This window comes from Rhinoderma darwinii, assembly GCF_050947455.1.
Source record: "Rhinoderma darwinii isolate aRhiDar2 chromosome 5 unlocalized genomic scaffold, aRhiDar2.hap1 SUPER_5_unloc_18, whole genome shotgun sequence".
NCBI lineage: Eukaryota > Metazoa > Chordata > Amphibia > Anura > Rhinodermatidae > Rhinoderma > Rhinoderma darwinii.
This window is the reverse complement of record NW_027461774.1, coordinates 235,888-255,476: the sequence shown is the minus strand read 5'-3', so window position 1 is coordinate 255,476 and position 19,589 is coordinate 235,888. Positions and strand designations below refer to the sequence as shown.

General features: G+C 47.7%; 13 non-coding genes across 13 annotated transcripts; all 13 read left to right on the top strand.

The window, feature by feature from the left end:
* Positions 1 to 815: 815 nt before the first annotated feature.
* On the top strand, positions 816 to 1,006 carry LOC142686610 (U2 spliceosomal RNA). Its single transcript, XR_012855937.1, has one exon. It is a non-coding gene; the product is annotated as a U2 spliceosomal RNA (small nuclear RNA).
* A 1,320-nt stretch (positions 1,007 to 2,326) lies between these two features.
* Positions 2,327 to 2,517, top strand: LOC142686607 (U2 spliceosomal RNA). The gene has a single exon (XR_012855935.1). It is a non-coding gene; the product is annotated as a U2 spliceosomal RNA (small nuclear RNA).
* A 1,296-nt stretch (positions 2,518 to 3,813) lies between these two features.
* LOC142686606 (U2 spliceosomal RNA) lies at positions 3,814 to 4,004 on the top strand. Its single transcript, XR_012855934.1, has one exon. It is a non-coding gene; the product is annotated as a U2 spliceosomal RNA (small nuclear RNA).
* A 1,308-nt stretch (positions 4,005 to 5,312) lies between these two features.
* On the top strand, positions 5,313 to 5,503 carry LOC142686605 (U2 spliceosomal RNA). The gene has a single exon (XR_012855933.1). It is a non-coding gene; the product is annotated as a U2 spliceosomal RNA (small nuclear RNA).
* Positions 5,504 to 6,795: 1,292 nt separating this feature from the next.
* LOC142686604 (U2 spliceosomal RNA) lies at positions 6,796 to 6,986 on the top strand. The gene has a single exon (XR_012855932.1). It is a non-coding gene; the product is annotated as a U2 spliceosomal RNA (small nuclear RNA).
* A 1,292-nt stretch (positions 6,987 to 8,278) lies between these two features.
* Positions 8,279 to 8,469, top strand: LOC142686603 (U2 spliceosomal RNA). Its single transcript, XR_012855931.1, has one exon. It is a non-coding gene; the product is annotated as a U2 spliceosomal RNA (small nuclear RNA).
* A 1,292-nt stretch (positions 8,470 to 9,761) lies between these two features.
* On the top strand, positions 9,762 to 9,952 carry LOC142686601 (U2 spliceosomal RNA). Its single transcript, XR_012855929.1, has one exon. It is a non-coding gene; the product is annotated as a U2 spliceosomal RNA (small nuclear RNA).
* Positions 9,953 to 11,228: 1,276 nt separating this feature from the next.
* LOC142686600 (U2 spliceosomal RNA) lies at positions 11,229 to 11,419 on the top strand. Its single transcript, XR_012855928.1, has one exon. It is a non-coding gene; the product is annotated as a U2 spliceosomal RNA (small nuclear RNA).
* A 1,280-nt stretch (positions 11,420 to 12,699) lies between these two features.
* LOC142686690 (U2 spliceosomal RNA) lies at positions 12,700 to 12,890 on the top strand. The gene has a single exon (XR_012856009.1). It is a non-coding gene; the product is annotated as a U2 spliceosomal RNA (small nuclear RNA).
* A 1,289-nt stretch (positions 12,891 to 14,179) lies between these two features.
* Positions 14,180 to 14,370, top strand: LOC142686599 (U2 spliceosomal RNA). The gene has a single exon (XR_012855927.1). It is a non-coding gene; the product is annotated as a U2 spliceosomal RNA (small nuclear RNA).
* A 1,291-nt stretch (positions 14,371 to 15,661) lies between these two features.
* Positions 15,662 to 15,852, top strand: LOC142686597 (U2 spliceosomal RNA). The gene has a single exon (XR_012855926.1). It is a non-coding gene; the product is annotated as a U2 spliceosomal RNA (small nuclear RNA).
* A 1,284-nt stretch (positions 15,853 to 17,136) lies between these two features.
* Positions 17,137 to 17,327, top strand: LOC142686596 (U2 spliceosomal RNA). The gene has a single exon (XR_012855925.1). It is a non-coding gene; the product is annotated as a U2 spliceosomal RNA (small nuclear RNA).
* A 1,292-nt stretch (positions 17,328 to 18,619) lies between these two features.
* Positions 18,620 to 18,810, top strand: LOC142686594 (U2 spliceosomal RNA). Its single transcript, XR_012855923.1, has one exon. It is a non-coding gene; the product is annotated as a U2 spliceosomal RNA (small nuclear RNA).
* Positions 18,811 to 19,589: the final 779 nt, after the last annotated feature.

The window sequence follows — 19,589 nt, the reverse complement described above, 5'->3', positions numbered from 1 at the left end:
TGTACTGTCGTCCCTACATTTCAAGAAGAAGTAAGAATTGCAGTTGCAACAAAGCCTTGCTTGCCTACAAAGAGAGCAGCAATTTGGATTTGTTACTATGTTACCTAGAAGAATAACAAACTGTGCAAGGATGGAGGTTGTAGGAGCAAGGAGAAGTTGTCTGTAAAGTTGGTGGATGCCTATTTTCCATTTTGCAGTCCCTTGTCTCCCTCTTGTGGCCTCCTGGAGGCAACTAGCTGTGCAAAAAAAAGACAGCCTGGCGGCCGGCTGTTGCAGTGTTGCCCTCTCAGGCAACACTGAGTGACTGACTGAGCCTCACCGTCTTATATAAAGTTCAGACGGAACTTTGCACGTGTCATAGTGGAGCCCTCAGGATTCCAGAGCCAGCTTTCTGACATCATAATGGGGCCTCAGAGATAAAAGCCTGGGCCCAGGCAGTGTTGGTCAGTGCTGCTCAGCAGGCAGCACTGGACTGGACTGGATTACAGCTGATACAAGGTGTGAAGGAACAAGGGGTGGCTGTGGGCATGCACTTGCTGCCGCTGCCAGTGTTTATCTGCATGGCAGCAGGGCATTTGGGCGTTGCCAGGAAGGCGTTTTTATGTAGATTCCTCCTCTTTCAGCACTGCATTGTGGTGCAAGCAAAAGAAGCAAATCCTGTCTGGCTTCCTCTCCGGCCTTTATTCACCTCCCGTGTAGCTGTGAGTGTGTGAGCCTGCAGGGCCCCATGGAATTGCCTAGAAGTAGGCTGAATCGCTGCAAGGGCTGAACAGCAGTATCGGGCAGGCTCGGGCAACGCGCGGCCCGTTCGGGTTATCGCTTCTCGGCCTTTTGGCTAAGATCAAGTGTAGTATCTGTTCTTATCAGTTTAATATCTGATACGTCCCCTATCTGGGGACCATATATTAAATGGATTTTTAGAACAGGGAGATGGAAATAGAGCTTGCTCTGTCCACTCCACGCATTGACCTGGTATTGCAGTATTTCCAGGACCGGTGCACCCTTTCCTTATGTGTTGACTAAAAGCAGATTCCAAAAGTGTTTTTTGTCTTTGCTATTGTTTCTGTCTTTCTGAAGGGATCTCCCCTTTTAATCCCATTATTTCTACACCTGTTGGACAATGCATGAGTGATAATGAGCTCATTGATTAAATGCAATTAATGAATAGATTGCCACCTCTTGTTGTGTGTCGTCTGTGTTTCTGTGTTTCCGGCATTTCACATTGGAACACCTCATTCACCTTCCTTGTCTTCTCTCCGCCCTCCCTTTTAGGTAAGTTAAAGAGCTGCACCTGAGCCAGCCACTGATTGATTGATTGATTGATTGATTGATTGATTGATTGATTGATTGATTGATTGATTGATTGATTGATTGATTGATTGATTGATGCAGCACAACAGTCAAATAGTGGAGTGGAGTAGGGGAACAGCAAACAGCCAATAAAGCAGCCCGCCCGCTCGCCTGCCCGCCACAATGGACCTACCTGTGTACACTAGATGGATGTGATGGAATGTACTGTCGTCCCTACATTTCAAGAAGAAGTAAGAATTGCAGTTGCAACAAAGCCTTGCTTGCCTACAAAGAGAGCAGCAATTTGGATTTGTTACTATGTTACCTAGAAGAATAACAAACTGTGCAAGGATGGAGGTTGTAGGAGCAAGGAGAAGTTGTCTGTAAAGTTGGTGGATGCCTATTTTCCATTTTGCAGTCCCTTGTCTCCCTCTTGTGGCCTCCTGGAGGCAACTAGCTGTGCAAAAAAAAGACAGCCTGGCGGCCGGCTGTTGCAGTGTTGCCCTCTCAGGCAACACTGAGTGACTGACTGAGCCTCACCGTCTTATATAAAGTTCAGACGGAACTTTGCACGTGTCATAGTGGAGCCCTCAGGATTCCAGAGCCAGCTTTCTGACATCATAATGGGGCCTCAGAGATAAAAGCCTGGGCCCAGGCAGTGTTGGTCAGTGCTGCTCAGCAGGCAGCACTGGACTGGACTGGATTACAGCTGATACAAGGTGTGAAGGAACAAGGGGTGGCTGTGGGCATGCACTTGCTGCCGCTGCCAGTGTTTATCTGCATGGCAGCAGGGCATTTGGGCGTTGCCAGGAAGGCGTTTTTATGTAGATTCCTCCTCTTTCAGCACTGCATTGTGGTGCAAGCAAAAGAAGCAAATCCTGTCTGGCTTCCTCTCCGGCCTTTATTCACCTCCCGTGTAGCTGTGAGTGTGTGAGCCTGCAGGGCCCCATGGAATTGCCTAGAAGTAGGCTGAATCGCTGCAAGGGCTGAACAGCAGTATCGGGCAGGCTCGGGCAACGCGCGGCCCGTTCGGGTTATCGCTTCTCGGCCTTTTGGCTAAGATCAAGTGTAGTATCTGTTCTTATCAGTTTAATATCTGATACGTCCCCTATCTGGGGACCATATATTAAATGGATTTTTAGAACAGGGAGATGGAAATAGAGCTTGCTCTGTCCACTCCACGCATTGACCTGGTATTGCAGTATTTCCAGGACCGGTGCACCCTTTCCTTATGTGTTGACTAAAAGCAGATTCCAAAAGTGTTTTTTGTCTTTGCTATTGTTTCTGTCTTTCTGAAGGGATCTCCCCTTTTAATCCCATTATTTCAACACCTGTTGGACAATGCATGAGTGATAATGAGCTCATTGATTAAATGCAATTAATGAATAGATTGCCACCTCTTGTTGTGTGTCGTCTGTGTTTCTGTGTTTCCGGCATTTCACATTGGAACACCTCATTCACCTTCCTTGTCTTCTCTCCGCCCTCCCTTTTAGGTAAGTTAAAGAGCTGCACCTGAGCCAGCCACTGATTGATTGATTGATTGATTGATTGATTGAGTGATTGATTGATTGATTGATTGATTGATGCAGCACAACAGTCAAATAGTGGAGTGGAGTAGGGGAACAGCAAACAGCCAATAAAGCAGCCCGCCCGCTCGCCTGCCCGCCACAATGGACCTACCTGTGTACACTAGATGGATGTGATGGAATGTACTGTCGTCCCTACATTTCAAGAAGAAGTAAGAATTGCAGTTGCAACAAAGCCTTGCTTGCCTACAAAGAGAGCAGCAATTTGGATTTGTTACTATGTTACCTAGAAGAATAACAAACTGTGCAAGGATGGAGGTTGTAGGAGCAAGGAGAAGTTGTCTGTAAAGTTGGTGGATGCCTATTTTCCATTTTGCAGTCCCTTGTCTCCCTCTTGTGGCCTCCTGGAGGCAACTAGCTGTGCAAAAAAAAGACAGCCTGGCGGCCGGCTGTTGCAGTGTTGCCCTCTCAGGCAACACTGAGTGACTGACTGAGCCTCACCGTCTTATATAAAGTTCAGACGGAACTTTGCACGTGTCATAGTGGAGCCCTCAGGATTCCAGAGCCAGCTTTCTGACATCATAATGGGGCCTCAGAGATAAAAGCCTGGGCCCAGGCAGTGTTGGTCAGTGCTGCTCAGCAGGCAGCACTGGACTGGACTGGATTACAGCTGATACAAGGTGTGAAGGAACAAGGGGTGGCTGTGGGCATGCACTTGCTGCCGCTGCCAGTGTTTATCTGCATGGCAGCAGGGCATTTGGGCGTTGCCAGGAAGGCGTTTTTATGTAGATTCCTCCTCTTTCAGCACTGCATTGTGGTGCAAGCAAAAGAAGCAAATCCTGTCTGGCTTCCTCTCCGGCCTTTATTCACCTCCCGTGTAGCTGTGAGTGTGTGAGCCTGCAGGGCCCCATGGAATTGCCTAGAAGTAGGCTGAATCGCTGCAAGGGCTGAACAGCAGTATCGGGCAGGCTCGGGCAACGCGCGGCCCGTTCGGGTTATCGCTTCTCGGCCTTTTGGCTAAGATCAAGTGTAGTATCTGTTCTTATCAGTTTAATATCTGATACGTCCCCTATCTGGGGACCATATATTAAATGGATTTTTAGAACAGGGAGATGGAAATAGAGCTTGCTCTGTCCACTCCACGCATTGACCTGGTATTGCAGTATTTCCAGGACCGGTGCACCCTTTCCTTATGTGTTGACTAAAAGCAGATTCCAAAAGTGTTTTTTGTCTTTGCTATTATTTCTGTCTTTCTGAAGGGATCTCCCCTTTTAATCCCATTATTTCAACACCTGTTGGACAATGCATGAGTGATAAAGAGCTCATTGATTAAATGCAATTAATGAATAGATTGCCACCTCTTGTTGTGTGTCGTCTGTGTTTCTGTGTTTCTGGCATTTCACATTGGAACACCTCATTCACCTTCCTTGTCTTCTCTCCGCCCTCCCTTTTAGGTAAGTTAAAGAGCTGCACCTGAGCCAGCCACTGATTGATTGATTGATTGATTGATTGATTGATTGATTGATTGATTGATTGATTGATTGATTGATTGATTGATGCAGCACAACAGTCAAATAGTGGAGTGGAGTAGGGGAACAGCAAACAGCCAATAAAGCAGCCCGCCCGCTCGCCTGCCCGCCACAATGGACCTACCTGTGTACACTAGATGGATGTGATGGAATGTACTGTCGTCCCTACATTTCAAGAAGAAGTAAGAATTGCAGTTGCAACAAAGCCTTGCTTGCCTACAAAGAGAGCAGCAATTTGGATTTGTTACTATGTTACCTAGAAGAATAACAAACTGTGCAAGGATGGAGGTTGTAGGAGCAAGGAGAAGTTGTCTGTAAAGTTGGTGGATGCCTATTTTCCATTTTGCAGTCCCTTGTCTCCCTCTTGTGGCCTCCTGGAGGCAACTAGCTGTGCAAAAAAAAGACAGCCTGGCGGCCGGCTGTTGCAGTGTTGCCCTCTCAGGCAACACTGAGTGACTGACTGAGCCTCACCGTCTTATATAAAGTTCAGACGGAACTTTGCACGTGTCATAGTGGAGCCCTCAGGATTCCAGAGCCAGCTTTCTGACATCATAATGGGGCCTCAGAGATAAAAGCCTGGGCCCAGGCAGTGTTGGTCAGTGCTGCTCAGCAGGCAGCACTGGACTGGACTGGATTACAGCTGATACAAGGTGTGAAGGAACAAGGGGTGGCTGTGGGCATGCACTTGCTGCCGCTGCCAGTGTTTATCTGCATGGCAGCAGGGCATTTGGGCGTTGCCAGGAAGGCGTTTTTATGTAGATTCCTCCTCTTTCAGCACTGCATTGTGGTGCAAGCAAAAGAAGCAAATCCTGTCTGGCTTCCTCTCCGGCCTTTATTCACCTCCCGTGTAGCTGTGAGTGTGTGAGCCTGCAGGGCCCCATGGAATTGCCTAGAAGTAGGCTGAATCGCTCCAAGGGCTGAACAGCAGTATCGGGCAGGCTCGGGCAACGCGCGGCCCGTTCGGGTTATCGCTTCTCGGCCTTTTGGCTAAGATCAAGTGTAGTATCTGTTCTTATCAGTTTAATATCTGATACGTCCCCTATCTGGGGACCATATATTAAATGGATTTTTAGAACAGGGAGATGGAAATAGAGCTTGCTCTGTCCACTCCACGCATTGACCTGGTATTGCAGTATTTCCAGGACCGGTGCACCCTTTCCTTATGTGTTGACTAAAAGCAGATTCCAAAAGTGTTTTTTGTCTTTGCTATTGTTTCTGTCTTTCTGAAGGGATCTCCCCTTTTAATCCCATTATTTCAACACCTGTTGGACAATGCATGAGTGATAATGAGCTCATTGATTAAATGCAATTAATGAATAGATTGCCACCTCTTGTTGTGTGTCGTCTGTGTTTCTGTGTTACCGGCATTTCACATTGGAACACCTCATTCACCTTCCTTGTCTTCTCTCCGCCCTCCCTTTTAGGTAAGTTAAAGAGCTGCACCTGAGCCAGCCACTGATTGATTGATTGATTGATTGATTGATTGATTGATTGATTGATTGATTGATTGATGCAGCACAACAGTCAAATAGTGGAGTGGAGTAGGGGAACAGCAAACAGCCAATAAAGCAGCCCGCCCGCTCGCCTGCCCGCCACAATGGACCTACCTGTGTACACTAGATGGATGTGATGGAATGTACTGTTGTCCCTACATTTCAAGAAGAAGTAAGAATTGCAGTTGCAACAAAGCCTTGCTTGCCTACAAAGAGAGCAGCAATTTGGATTTGTTACTATGTTACCTAGAAGAATAACAAACTGTGCAAGGATGGAGGTTGTAGGAGCAAGGAGAAGTTGTCTGTAAAGTTGGTGGATGCCTATTTTCCATTTTGCAGTCCCTTGTCTCCCTCTTGTGGCCTCCTGGAGGCAACTAGCTGTGCAAAAAAAAGACAGCCTGGCGGCCGGCTGTTGCAGTGTTGCCCTCTCAGGCAACACTGAGTGACTGACTGAGCCTCACCGTCTTATATAAAGTTCAGACGGAACTTTGCACGTGTCATAGTGGAGCCCTCAGGATTCCAGAGCCAGCTTTCTGACATCATAATGGGGCCTCAGAGATAAAAGCCTGGGCCCAGGCAGTGTTGGTCAGTGCTGCTCAGCAGGCAGCACTGGACTGGACTGGATTACAGCTGATACAAGGTGTGAAGGAACAAGGGGTGGCTGTGGGCATGCACTTGCTGCCGCTGCCAGTGTTTATCTGCATGGCAGCAGGGCATTTGGGCGTTGCCAGGAAGGCGTTTTTATGTAGATTCCTCCTCTTTCAGCACTGCATTGTGGTGCAAGCAAAAGAAGCAAATCCTGTCTGGCTTCCTCTCCGGCCTTTATTCACCTCCCGTGTAGCTGTGAGTGTGTGAGCCTGCAGGGCCCCATGGAATTGCCTAGAAGTAGGCTGAATCGCTGCAAGGGCTGAACAGCAGTATCGGGCAGGCTCGGGCAACGCGCGGCCCGTTCGGGTTATCGCTTCTCGGCCTTTTGGCTAAGATCAAGTGTAGTATCTGTTCTTATCAGTTTAATATCTGATACGTCCCCTATCTGGGGACCATATATTAAATGGATTTTTAGAACAGGGAGATGGAAATAGAGCTTGCTCTGTCCACTCCACGCATTGACCTGGTATTGCAGTATTTCCAGGACCGGTGCACCCTTTCCTTATGTGTTGACTAAAAGCAGATTCCAAAAGTGTTTTTTGTCTTTGCTATTGTTTCTGTCTTTCTGAAGGGATCTCCCCTTTTAATCCCATTATTTCAACACCTGTTGGACAATGCATGAGTGATAATGAGCTCATTGATTAAATGCAATTAATGAATAGATTGCCACCTCTTGTTGTGTGTCGTCTGTGTTTCTGTGTTTCCGGCATTTCACATTGGAACACCTCATTCACCTTCCTTGTCTTCTCTCCGCCCTCCCTTTTAGGTAAGTTAAAGAGCTGCACCTGAGCCAGCCACTGATTGATTGATTGATTGATTGATTGATTGATTGATTGATTGATTGATTGATTGATGCAGCACAACAGTCAAATAGTGGAGTGGAGTAGGGGAACAGCAAACAGCCAATAAAGCAGCCCGCCCGCTCGCCTGCCCGCCACAATGGACCTACCTGTGTACACTAGATGGATGTGATGGAATGTACTGTCGTCCCTACATTTCAAGAAGAAGTAAGAATTGCAGTTGCAACAAAGCCTTGCTTGCCTACAAAGAGAGCAGCAATTTGGATTTGTTACTATGTTACCTAGAAGAATAACAAACTGTGCAAGGATGGAGGTTGTAGGAGCAAGGAGAAGTTGTCTGTAAAGTTGGTGGATGCCTATTTTCCATTTTGCAGTCCCTTGTCTCCCTCTTGTGGCCTCCTGGAGGCAACTAGCTGTGCAAAAAAAAGACAGCCTGGCGGCCGGCTGTTGCAGTGTTGCCCTCTCAGGCAACACTGAGTGACTGACTGAGCCTCACCGTCTTATATAAAGTTCAGACGGAACTTTGCACGTGTCATAGTGGAGCCCTCAGGATTCCAGAGCCAGCTTTCTGACATCATAATGGGGCCTCAGAGATAAAAGCCTGGGCCCAGGCAGTGTTGGTCAGTGCTGCTCAGCAGGCAGCACTGGACTGGACTGGATTACAGCTGATACAAGGTGTGAAGGAACAAGGGGTGGCTGTGGGCATGCACTTGCTGCCGCTGCCAGTGTTTATCTGCATGGCAGCAGGGCATTTGGGCGTTGCCAGGAAGGCGTTTTTATGTAGATTCCTCCTCTTTCAGCACTGCATTGTGGTGCAAGCAAAAGAAGCAAATCCTGTCTGGCTTCCTCTCCGGCCTTTATTCACCTCCCGTGTAGCTGTGAGTGTGTGAGCCTGCAGGGCCCCATGGAATTGCCTAGAAGTAGGCTGAATCGCTGCAAGGGCTGAACAGCAGTATCGGGCAGGCTCGGGCAACGCGCGGCCCGTTCGGGTTATCGCTTCTCGGCCTTTTGGCTAAGATCAAGTGTAGTATCTGTTCTTATCAGTTTAATATCTGATACGTCCCCTATCTGGGGACCATATATTAAATGGATTTTTAGAACAGGGAGATGGAAATAGAGCTTGCTCTGTCCACTCCACGCATTGACCTGGTATTGCAGTATTTCCAGGACCGGTGCACCCTTTCCTTATGTGTTGACTAAAAGCAGATTCCAAAAGTGTTTTTTGTCTTTGCTATTGTTTCTGTCTTTCTGAAGGGATCTCCCCTTTTAATCCCATTATTTCAACACCTGTTGGACAATGCATGAGTGATAATGAGCTCATTGATTAAATGCAATTAATGAATAGATTGCCACCTCTTGTTGTGTGTCGTCTGTGTTTCTGTGTTTCCGGCATTTCACATTGGAACACCTCATTCACCTTCCTTGTCTTCTCTCCGCCCTCCCTTTTAGGTAAGTTAAAGAGCTGCACCTGAGCCAGCCACTGATTGATTGATTGATTGATTGATTGATTGATTGATTGATTGATTGATTGATTGATGCAGCACAACAGTCAAATAGTGGAGTGGAGTAGGGGAACAGCAAACAGCCAATAAAGCAGCCCGCCCGCTCGCCTGCCCGCCACAATGGACCTACCTGTGTACACTAGATGGATGTGATGGAATGTACTGTCGTCCCTACATTTCAAGAAGAAGTAAGAATTGCAGTTGCAACAAAGCCTTGCTTGCCTACAAAGAGAGCAGCAATTTGGATTTGTTACTATGTTACCTAGAAGAATAACAAACTGTGCAAGGATGGAGGTTGTAGGAGCAAGGAGAAGTTGTCTGTAAAGTTGGTGGATGCCTATTTTCCATTTTGCAGTCCCTTGTCTCCCTCTTGTGGCCTCCTGGAGGCAACTAGCTGTGCAAAAAAAAGACAGCCTGGCGGCCGGCTGTTGCAGTGTTGCCCTCTCAGGCAACACTGAGTGACTGACTGAGCCTCACCGTCTTATATAAAGTTCAGACGGAACTTTGCACGTGTCATAGTGGAGCCCTCAGGATTCCAGAGCCAGCTTTCTGACACCATAATGGGGCCTCAGAGATAAAAGCCTGGGCCCAGGCAGTGTTGGTCAGTGCTGCTCAGCAGGCAGCACTGGACTGGACTGGATTACAGCTGATACAAGGTGTGAAGGAACAAGGGGTGGCTGTGGGCATGCACTTGCTGCCGCTGCCAGTGTTTATCTGCATGGCAGCAGGGCATTTGGGCGTTGCCAGGAAGGCGTTTTTATGTAGATTCCTCCTCTTTCAGCACTGCATTGTGGTGCAAGCAAAAGAAGCAAATCCTGTCTGGCTTCCTCTCCGGCCTTTATTCACCTCCCGTGTAGCTGTGAGTGTGTGAGCCTGCAGGGCCCCATGGAATTGCCTAGAAGTAGGCTGAATCGCTGCAAGGGCTGAACAGCAGTATCGGGCAGGCTCGGGCAACGCGCGGCCCGTTCGGGTTATCGCTTCTCGGCCTTTTGGCTAAGATCAAGTGTAGTATCTGTTCTTATCAGTTTAATATCTGATACGTCCCCTATCTGGGGACCATATATTAAATGGATTTTTAGAACAGGGAGATGGAAATAGAGCTTGCTCTGTCCACTCCACGCATTGACCTGGTATTGCAGTATTTCCAGGACCGGTGCACCCTTTCCTTATGTGTTGACTAAAAGCAGATTCCAAAAGTGTTTTTTGTCTTTGCTATTGTTTCTGTCTTTCTGAAGGGATCTCCCCTTTTAATCCCATTATTTCAACACCTGTTGGACAATGCATGAGTGATAATGAGCTCATTGATTAAATGCAATTAATGAATAGATTGCCACCTCTTGTTGTGTGTCGTCTGTGTTTCTGTGTTTCCGGCATTTCACATTGGAACACCTCATTCACCTTCCTTGTCTTCTCTCCGCCCTCCCTTTTAGGTATGTTAAAGAGCTGCACCTGAGCCAGCCACTGATTGATTGATTGATTGATTGATTGATTGATTGATTGATGCAGCACAACAGTCAAATAGTGGAGTGGAGTAGGGGAACAGCAAACAGCCAATAAAGCAGCCCGCCCGCTCGCCTGCCCGCCACAATGGACCTACCTGTGTACACTAGATGGATGTGATGGAATGTACTGTCGTCCCTACATTTCAAGAAGAAGTAAGAATTGCAGTTGCAACAAAGCCTTGCTTGCCTACAAAGAGAGCAGCAATTTGGATTTGTTACTATGTTACCTAGAAGAATAACAAACTGTGCAAGGATGGAGGTTGTAGGAGCAAGGAGAAGTTGTCTGTAAAGTTGGTGGATGCCTATTTTCCATTTTGCAGTCCCTTGTCTCCCTCTTGTGGCCTCCTGGAGGCAACTAGCTGTGCAAAAAAAAGACAGCCTGGCGGCCGGCTGTTGCAGTGTTGCCCTCTCAGGCAACACTGAGTGACTGACTGAGCCTCACCGTCTTATATAAAGTTCAGACGGAACTTTGCACGTGTCATAGTGGAGCCCTCAGGATTCCAGAGCCAGCTTTCTGACACCATAATGGGGCCTCAGAGATAAAAGCCTGGGCCCAGGCAGTGTTGGTCAGTGCTGCTCAGCAGGCAGCACTGGACTGGACTGGATTACAGCTGATACAAGGTGTGAAGGAACAAGGGGTGGCTGTGGGCATGCACTTGCTGCCGCTGCCAGTGTTTATCTGCATGGCAGCAGGGCATTTGGGCGTTGCCAGGAAGGCGTTTTTATGTAGATTCCTCCTCTTTCAGCACTGCATTGTGGTGCAAGCAAAAGAAGCAAATCCTGTCTGGCTTCCTCTCCGGCCTTTATTCACCTCCCGTGTAGCTGTGAGTGTGTGAGCCTGCAGGGCCCCATGGAATTGCCTAGAAGTAGGCTGAATCGCTGCAAGGGCTGAACAGCAGTATCGGGCAGGCTCGGGCAACGCGCGGCCCGTTCGGGTTATCGCTTCTCGGCCTTTTGGCTAAGATCAAGTGTAGTATCTGTTCTTATCAGTTTAATATCTGATACGTCCCCTATCTGGGGACCATATATTAAATGGATTTTTAGAACAGGGAGATGGAAATAGAGCTTGCTCTGTCCACTCCACGCATTGACCTGGTATTGCAGTATTTCCAGGACCGGTGCACCCTTTCCTTATGTGTTGACTAAAAGCAGATTCCAAAAGTGTTTTTTGTCTTTGCTATTGTTTCTGTCTTTCTGAAGGGATCTCCCCTTTTAATCCCATTATTTCAACACCTGTTGGACAATGCATGAGTGATAATGAGCTCATTGATTAAATGCAATTAATGAATAGATTGCCACCTCTTGTTGTGTGTCGTCTGTGTTTCTGTGTTTCCGGCATTTCACATTGGAACACCTCATTCACCTTCCTTGTCTTCTCTCCGCCCTCCCTTTTAGGTAAGTTAAAGAGCTGCACCTGAGCCAGCCACTGATTGATTGATTGATTGATTGATTGATTGATTGATTGATTGATGCAGCACAACAGTCAAATAGTGGAGTGGAGTAGGGGAACAGCAAACAGCCAATAAAGCAGCCCGCCCGCTCGCCTGCCCGCCACAATGGACCTACCTGTGTACACTAGATGGATGTGATGGAATGTACTGTCGTCCCTACATTTCAAGAAGAAGTAAGAATTGCAGTTGCAACAAAGCCTTGCTTGCCTACAAAGAGAGCAGCAATTTGGATTTGTTACTATGTTACCTAGAAGAATAACAAACTGTGCAAGGATGGAGGTTGTAGGAGCAAGGAGAAGTTGTCTGTAAAGTTGGTGGATGCCTATTTTCCATTTTGCAGTCCCTTGTCTCCCTCTTGTGGCCTCCTGGAGGCAACTAGCTGTGCAAAAAAAAGACAGCCTGGCGGCCGGCTGTTGCAGTGTTGCCCTCTCAGGCAACACTGAGTGACTGACTGAGCCTCACCGTCTTATATAAAGTTCAGACGGAACTTTGCACGTGTCATAGTGGAGCCCTCAGGATTCCAGAGCCAGCTTTCTGACATCATAATGGGGCCTCAGAGATAAAAGCCTGGGCCCAGGCAGTGTTGGTCAGTGCTGCTCAGCAGGCAGCACTGGACTGGACTGGATTACAGCTGATACAAGGTGTGAAGGAACAAGGGGTGGCTGTGGGCATGCACTTGCTGCCGCTGCCAGTGTTTATCTGCATGGCAGCAGGGCATTTGGGCGTTGCCAGGAAGGCGTTTTTATGTAGATTCCTCCTCTTTCAGCACTGCATTGTGGTGCAAGCAAAAGAAGCAAATCCTGTCTGGCTTCCTCTCCGGCCTTTATTCACCTCCCGTGTAGCTGTGAGTGTGTGAGCCTGCAGGGCCCCATGGAATTGCCTAGAAGTAGGCTGAATCGCTGCAAGGGCTGAACAGCAGTATCGGGCAGGCTCGGGCAACGCGCGGCCCGTTCGGGTTATCGCTTCTCGGCCTTTTGGCTAAGATCAAGTGTAGTATCTGTTCTTATCAGTTTAATATCTGATACGTCCCCTATCTGGGGACCATATATTAAATGGATTTTTAGAACAGGGAGATGGAAATAGAGCTTGCTCTGTCCACTCCACGCATTGACCTGGTATTGCAGTATTTCCAGGACCGTTGCACCCTTTCCTTATGTGTTGACTAAAAGCAGATTCCAAAAGTGTTTTTTGTCTTTGCTATTGTTTCTGTCTTTCTGAAGGGATCTCCCCTTTTAATCCCATTATTTCAACACCTGTTGGACAATGCATGAGTGATAATGAGCTCATTGATTAAATGCAATTAATGAATAGATTGCCACCTCTTGTTGTGTGTCGTCTGTGTTTCTGTGTTTCCGGCATTTCACATTGGAACACCTCATTCACCTTCCTTGTCTTCTCTCTGCCCTCCCTTTTAGGTAAGTTAAAGAGCTGCACCTGAGCCAGCCACTGATTGATTGATTGATTGATTGATTGATTGATTGATTGATTGATTGATTGATTGCAGCACAACAGTCAAATAGTGGAGTGGAGTAGGGGAACAGCAAACAGCCAATAAAGCAGCCCGCCCGCTCGCCTGCCCGCCACAATGGACCTACCTGTGTACACTAGATGGATGTGATGGAATGTACTGTCGTCCCTACATTTCAAGAAGAAGTAAGAATTGCAGTTGCAACAAAGCCTTGCTTGCCTACAAAGAGAGCAGCAATTTGGATTTGTTACTATGTTACCTAGAAGAATAACAAACTGTGCAAGGATGGAGGTTGTAGGAGCAAGGAGAAGTTGTCTGTAAAGTTGGTGGATGCCTATTTTCCATTTTGCAGTCCCTTGTCTCCCTCTTGTGGCCTCCTGGAGGCAACTAGCTGTGCAAAAAAAAGACAGCCTGGCGGCCGGCTGTTGCAGTGTTGCCCTCTCAGGCAACACTGAGTGACTGACTGAGCCTCACCGTCTTATATAAAGTTCAGACGGAACTTTGCACGTGTCATAGTGGAGCCCTCAGGATTCCAGAGCCAGCTTTCTGACATCATAATGGGGCCTCAGAGATAAAAGCCTGGGCCCAGGCAGTGTTGGTCAGTGCTGCTCAGCAGGCAGCACTGGACTGGACTGGATTACAGCTGATACAAGGTGTGAAGGAACAAGGGGTGGCTGTGGGCATGCACTTGCTGCCGCTGCCAGTGTTTATCTGCATGGCAGCAGGGCATTTGGGCGTTGCCAGGAAGGCGTTTTTATGTAGATTCCTCCTCTTTCAGCACTGCATTGTGGTGCAAGCAAAAGAAGCAAATCCTGTCTGGCTTCCTCTCCGGCCTTTATTCACCTCCCGTGTAGCTGTGAGTGTGTGAGCCTGCAGGGCCCCATGGAATTGCCTAGAAGTAGGCTGAATCGCTGCAAGGGCTGAACAGCAGTATCGGGCAGGCTCGGGCAACGCGCGGCCCGTTCGGGTTATCGCTTCTCGGCCTTTTGGCTAAGATCAAGTGTAGTATCTGTTCTTATCAGTTTAATATCTGATACGTCCCCTATCTGGGGACCATATATTAAATGGATTTTTAGAACAGGGAGATGGAAATAGAGCTTGCTCTGTCCACTCCACGCATTGACCTGGTATTGCAGTATTTCCAGGACCGGTGCACCCTTTCCTTATGTGTTGACTAAAAGCAGATTCCAAAGTGTTTTTTGTCTTTGCTATTGTTTCTGTCTTTCTGAAGGGATCTCCCCTTTTAATCCCATTATTTCAACACCTGTTGGACAATGCATGAGTGATAATGAGCTCATTGATTAAATGCAATTAATGAATAGATTGCCACCTCTTGTTGTGTGTCGTCTGTGTTTCTGTGTTTCTGGCATTTCACATTGGAACACCTCATTCACCTTCCTTGTCTTCTCTCCGCCCTCCCTTTTAGGTAAGTTAAAGAGCTGCACCTGAGCCAGCCACTGATTGATTGATTGATTGATTGATTGATTGATTGATTGATTGATTGATTGATTGATGCAGCACAACAGTCAAATAGTGGAGTGGAGTAGGGGAACAGCAAACAGCCAATAAAGCAGCCCGCCCGCTCGCCTGCCCGCCACAATGGACCTACCTGTGTACACTAGATGGATGTGATGGAATGTACTGTCGTCCCTACATTTCAAGAAGAAGTAAGAATTGCAGTTGCAACAAAGCCTTGCTTGCCTACAAAGAGAGCAGCAATTTGGATTTGTTACTATGTTACCTAGAAGAATAACAAACTGTGCAAGGATGGAGGTTGTAGGAGCAAGGAGAAGTTGTCTGTAAAGTTGGTGGATGCCTATTTTCCATTTTGCAGTCCCTTGTCTCCCTCTTGTGGCCTCCTGGAGGCAACTAGCTGTGCAAAAAAAAGACAGCCTGGCGGCCGGCTGTTGCAGTGTTGCCCTCTCAGGCAACACTGAGTGACTGACTGAGCCTCACCGTCTTATATAAAGTTCAGACGGAACTTTGCACGTGTCATAGTGGAGCCCTCAGGATTCCAGAGCCAGCTTTCTGACATCATAATGGGGCCTCAGAGATAAAAGCCTGGGCCCAGGCAGTGTTGGTCAGTGCTGCTCAGCAGGCAGCACTGGACTGGACTGGATTACAGCTGATACAAGGTGTGAAGGAACAAGGGGTGGCTGTGGGCATGCACTTGCTGCCGCTGCCAGTGTTTATCTGCATGGCAGCAGGGCATTTGGGCGTTGCCAGGAAGGCGTTTTTATGTAGATTCCTCCTCTTTCAGCACTGCATTGTGGTGCAAGCAAAAGAAGCAAATCCTGTCTGGCTTCCTCTCCGGCCTTTATTCACCTCCCGTGTAGCTGTGAGTGTGTGAGCCTGCAGGGCCCCATGGAATTGCCTAGAAGTAGGCTGAATCGCTGCAAGGGCTGAACAGCAGTATCGGGCAGGCTCGGGCAACGCGCGGCCCGTTCGGGTTATCGCTTCTCGGCCTTTTGGCTAAGATCAAGTGTAGTATCTGTTCTTATCAGTTTAATATCTGATACGTCCCCTATCTGGGGACCATATATTAAATGGATTTTTAGAACAGGGAGATGGAAATAGAGCTTGCTCTGTCCACTCCACGCATTGACCTGGTATTGCAGTATTTCCAGGACCGGTGCACCCTTTCCTTATGTGTTGACTAAAAGCAGATTCCAAAAGTGTTTTTTGTCTTTGCTATTGTTTCTGTCTTTCTGAAGGGATCTCCCCTTTTAATCCCATTATTTCAACACCTGTTGGACAATGCATGAGTGATAATGAGCTCATTGATTAAATGCAATTAATGAATAGATTGCCACCTCTTGTTGTGTGTCGTCTGTGTTTCTGTGTTTCCGGCATTTCACATTGGAACACCTCATTCACCTTCCTTGTCTTCTCTCCGCCCTCCCTTTTAGGTAAGTTAAAGAGCTGCACCTGAGCCAGCCACTGATTGATTGATTGATTGATTGATTGATTGATTGATTGATTGATTGATGCAGCACAACAGTCAAATAGTGGAGTGGAGTAGGGGAACAGCAAACAGCCAATAAAGCAGCCCGCCCGCTCGCCTGCCCGCCACAATGGACCTACCTGTGTACACTAGATGGATGTGATGGAATGTACTGTCGTCCCTACATTTCAAGAAGAAGTAAGAATTGCAGTTGCAACAAAGCCTTGCTTGCCTACAAAGAGAGCAGCAATTTGGATTTGTTACTATGTTACCTAGAAGAATAACAAACTGTGCAAGGATGGAGGTTGTAGGAGCAAGGAGAAGTTGTCTGTAAAGTTGGTGGATGCCTATTTTCCATTTTGCAGTCCCTTGTCTCCCTCTTGTGGCCTCCTGGAGGCAACTAGCTGTGCAAAAAAAAGACAGCCTGGCGGCCGGCTGTTGCAGTGTTGCCCTCTCAGGCAACACTGAGTGACTGACTGAGCCTCACCGTCTTATATAAAGTTCAGACGGAACTTTGCACGTGTCATAGTGGAGCCCTCAGGATTCCAGAGCCAGCTTTCTGACACCATAATGGGGCCTCAGAGATAAAAGCCTGGGCCCAGGCAGTGTTGGTCAGTGCTGCTCAGCAGGCAGCACTGGACTGGACTGGATTACAGCTGATACAAGGTGTGAAGGAACAAGGGGTGGCTGTGGGCATGCACTTGCTGCCGCTGCCAGTGTTTATCTGCATGGCAGCAGGGCATTTGGGCGTTGCCAGGAAGGCGTTTTTATGTAGATTCCTCCTCTTTCAGCACTGCATTGTGGTGCAAGCAAAAGAAGCAAATCCTGTCTGGCTTCCTCTCCGGCCTTTATTCACCTCCCGTGTAGCTGTGAGTGTGTGAGCCTGCAGGGCCCCATGGAATTGCCTAGAAGTAGGCTGAATCGCTGCAAGGGCTGAACAGCAGTATCGGGCAGGCTCGGGCAACGCGCGGCCCGTTCGGGTTATCGCTTCTCGGCCTTTTGGCTAAGATCAAGTGTAGTATCTGTTCTTATCAGTTTAATATCTGATACGTCCCCTATCTGGGGACCATATATTAAATGGATTTTTAGAACAGGGAGATGGAAATAGAGCTTGCTCTGTCCACTCCACGCATTGACCTGGTATTGCAGTATTTCCAGGACCGGTGCACCCTTTCCTTATGTGTTGACTAAAAGCAGATTCCAAAAGTGTTTTTTGTCTTTGCTATTGTTTCTGTCTTTCTGAAGGGATCTCCCCTTTTAATCCCATTATTTCAACACCTGTTGGACAATGCATGAGTGATAATGAGCTCATTGATTAAATGCAATTAATGAATAGATTGCCACCTCTTGTTGTGTGTCGTCTGTGTTTCTGTGTTTCCGGCATTTCACATTGGAACACCTCATTCACCTTCCTTGTCTTCTCTCCGCCCTCCCTTTTAGGTAAGTTAAAGAGCTGCACCTGAGCCAGCCACTGATTGATTGATTGATTGATTGATTGATTGATTGATTGATTGATTGATTGATTGATGCAGCACAACAGTCAAATAGTGGAGTGGAGTAGGGGAACAGCAAACAGCCAATAAAGCAGCCCGCCCGCTCGCCTGCCCGCCACAATGGACCTACCTGTGTACACTAGATGGATGTGATGGAATGTACTGTCGTCCCTACATTTCAAGAAGAAGTAAGAATTGCAGTTGCAACAAAGCCTTGCTTGCCTACAAAGAGAGCAGCAATTTGGATTTGTTACTATGTTACCTAGAAGAATAACAAACTGTGCAAGGATGGAGGTTGTAGGAGCAAGGAGAAGTTGTCTGTAAAGTTGGTGGATGCCTATTTTCCATTTTGCAGTCCCTTGTCTCCCTCTTGTGGCCTCCTGGAGGCAACTAGCTGTGCAAAAAAAAGACAGCCTGGCGGCCGGCTGTTGCAGTGTTGCCCTCTCAGGCAACACTGAGTGACTGACTGAGCCTCACCGTCTTATATAAAGTTCAGACGGAACTTTGCACGTGTCATAGTGGAGCCCTCAGGATTCCAGAGCCAGCTTTCTGACATCATAATGGGGCCTCAGAGATAAAAGCCTGGGCCCAGGCAGTGTTGGTCAGTGCTGCTCAGCAGGCAGCACTGGACTGGACTGGATTACAGCTGATACAAGGTGTGAAGGAACAAGGGGTGGCTGTGGGCATGCACTTGCTGCCGCTGCCAGTGTTTATCTGCATGGCAGCAGGGCATTTGGGCGTTGCCAGGAAGGCGTTTTTATGTAGATTCCTCCTCTTTCAGCACTGCATTGTGGTGCAAGCAAAAGAAGCAAATCCTGTCTGGCTTCCTCTCCGGCCTTTATTCACCTCCCGTGTAGCTGTGAGTGTGTGAGCCTGCAGGGCCCCATGGAATTGCCTAGAAGTAGGCTGAATCGCTGCAAGGGCTGAACAGCAGTATCGGGCAGGCTCGGGCAATGCGCGGCCCGTTCGGGTTATCGCTTCTCGGCCTTTTGGCTAAGATCAAGTGTAGTATCTGTTCTTATCAGTTTAATATCTGATACGTCCCCTATCTGGGGACCATATATTAAATGGATTTTTAGAACAGGGAGATGGAAATAGAGCTTGCTCTGTCCACTCCACGCATTGACCTGGTATTGCAGTATTTCCAGGACCGGTGCACCCTTTCCTTATGTGTTGACTAAAAGCAGATTCCAAAAGTGTTTTTTGTCTTTGCTATTGTTTCTGTCTTTCTGAAGGGATCTCCCCTTTTAATCCCATTATTTCAACACCTGTTGGACAATGCATGAGTGATAATGAGCTCATTGATTAAATGCAATTAATGAATAGATTGCCACCTCTTGTTGTGTGTCGTCTGTGTTTCTGTGTTTCCGGCATTTCACATTGGAACACCTCATTCACCTTCCTTGTCTTCTCTCCGCCCTCCCTTTTAGGTAAGTTAAAGAGCTGCACCTGAGCCAGCCACTGATTGATTGCTTGATTGATTGATTGATTGATTGATTGATTGATTGATTGATTGATTGATGCAGCACAACAGTCAAATAGTGGAGTGGAGTAGGGGAACAGCAAACAGCCAATAAAGCAGCCCGCCCGCTCGCCTGCCCGCCACAATGGACCTACCTGTGTACACTAGATGGATGTGATGGAATGTACTGTCGTCCCTACATTTCAAGAAGAAGTAAGAATTGCAGTTGCAACAAAGCCTTGCTTGCCTACAAAGAGAGCAGCAATTTGGATTTGTTACTATGTTACCTAGAAGAATAACAAACTGTGCAAGGATGGAGGTTGTAGGAGCAAGGAGAAGTTGTCTGTAAAGTTGGTGGATGCCTATTTTCCATTTTGCAGTCCCTTGTCTCCCTCTTGTGGCCTCCTGGAGGCAACTAGCTGTGCAAAAAAAAGACAGCCTGGCGGCCGGCTGTTGCAGTGTTGCCCTCTCAGGCAACACT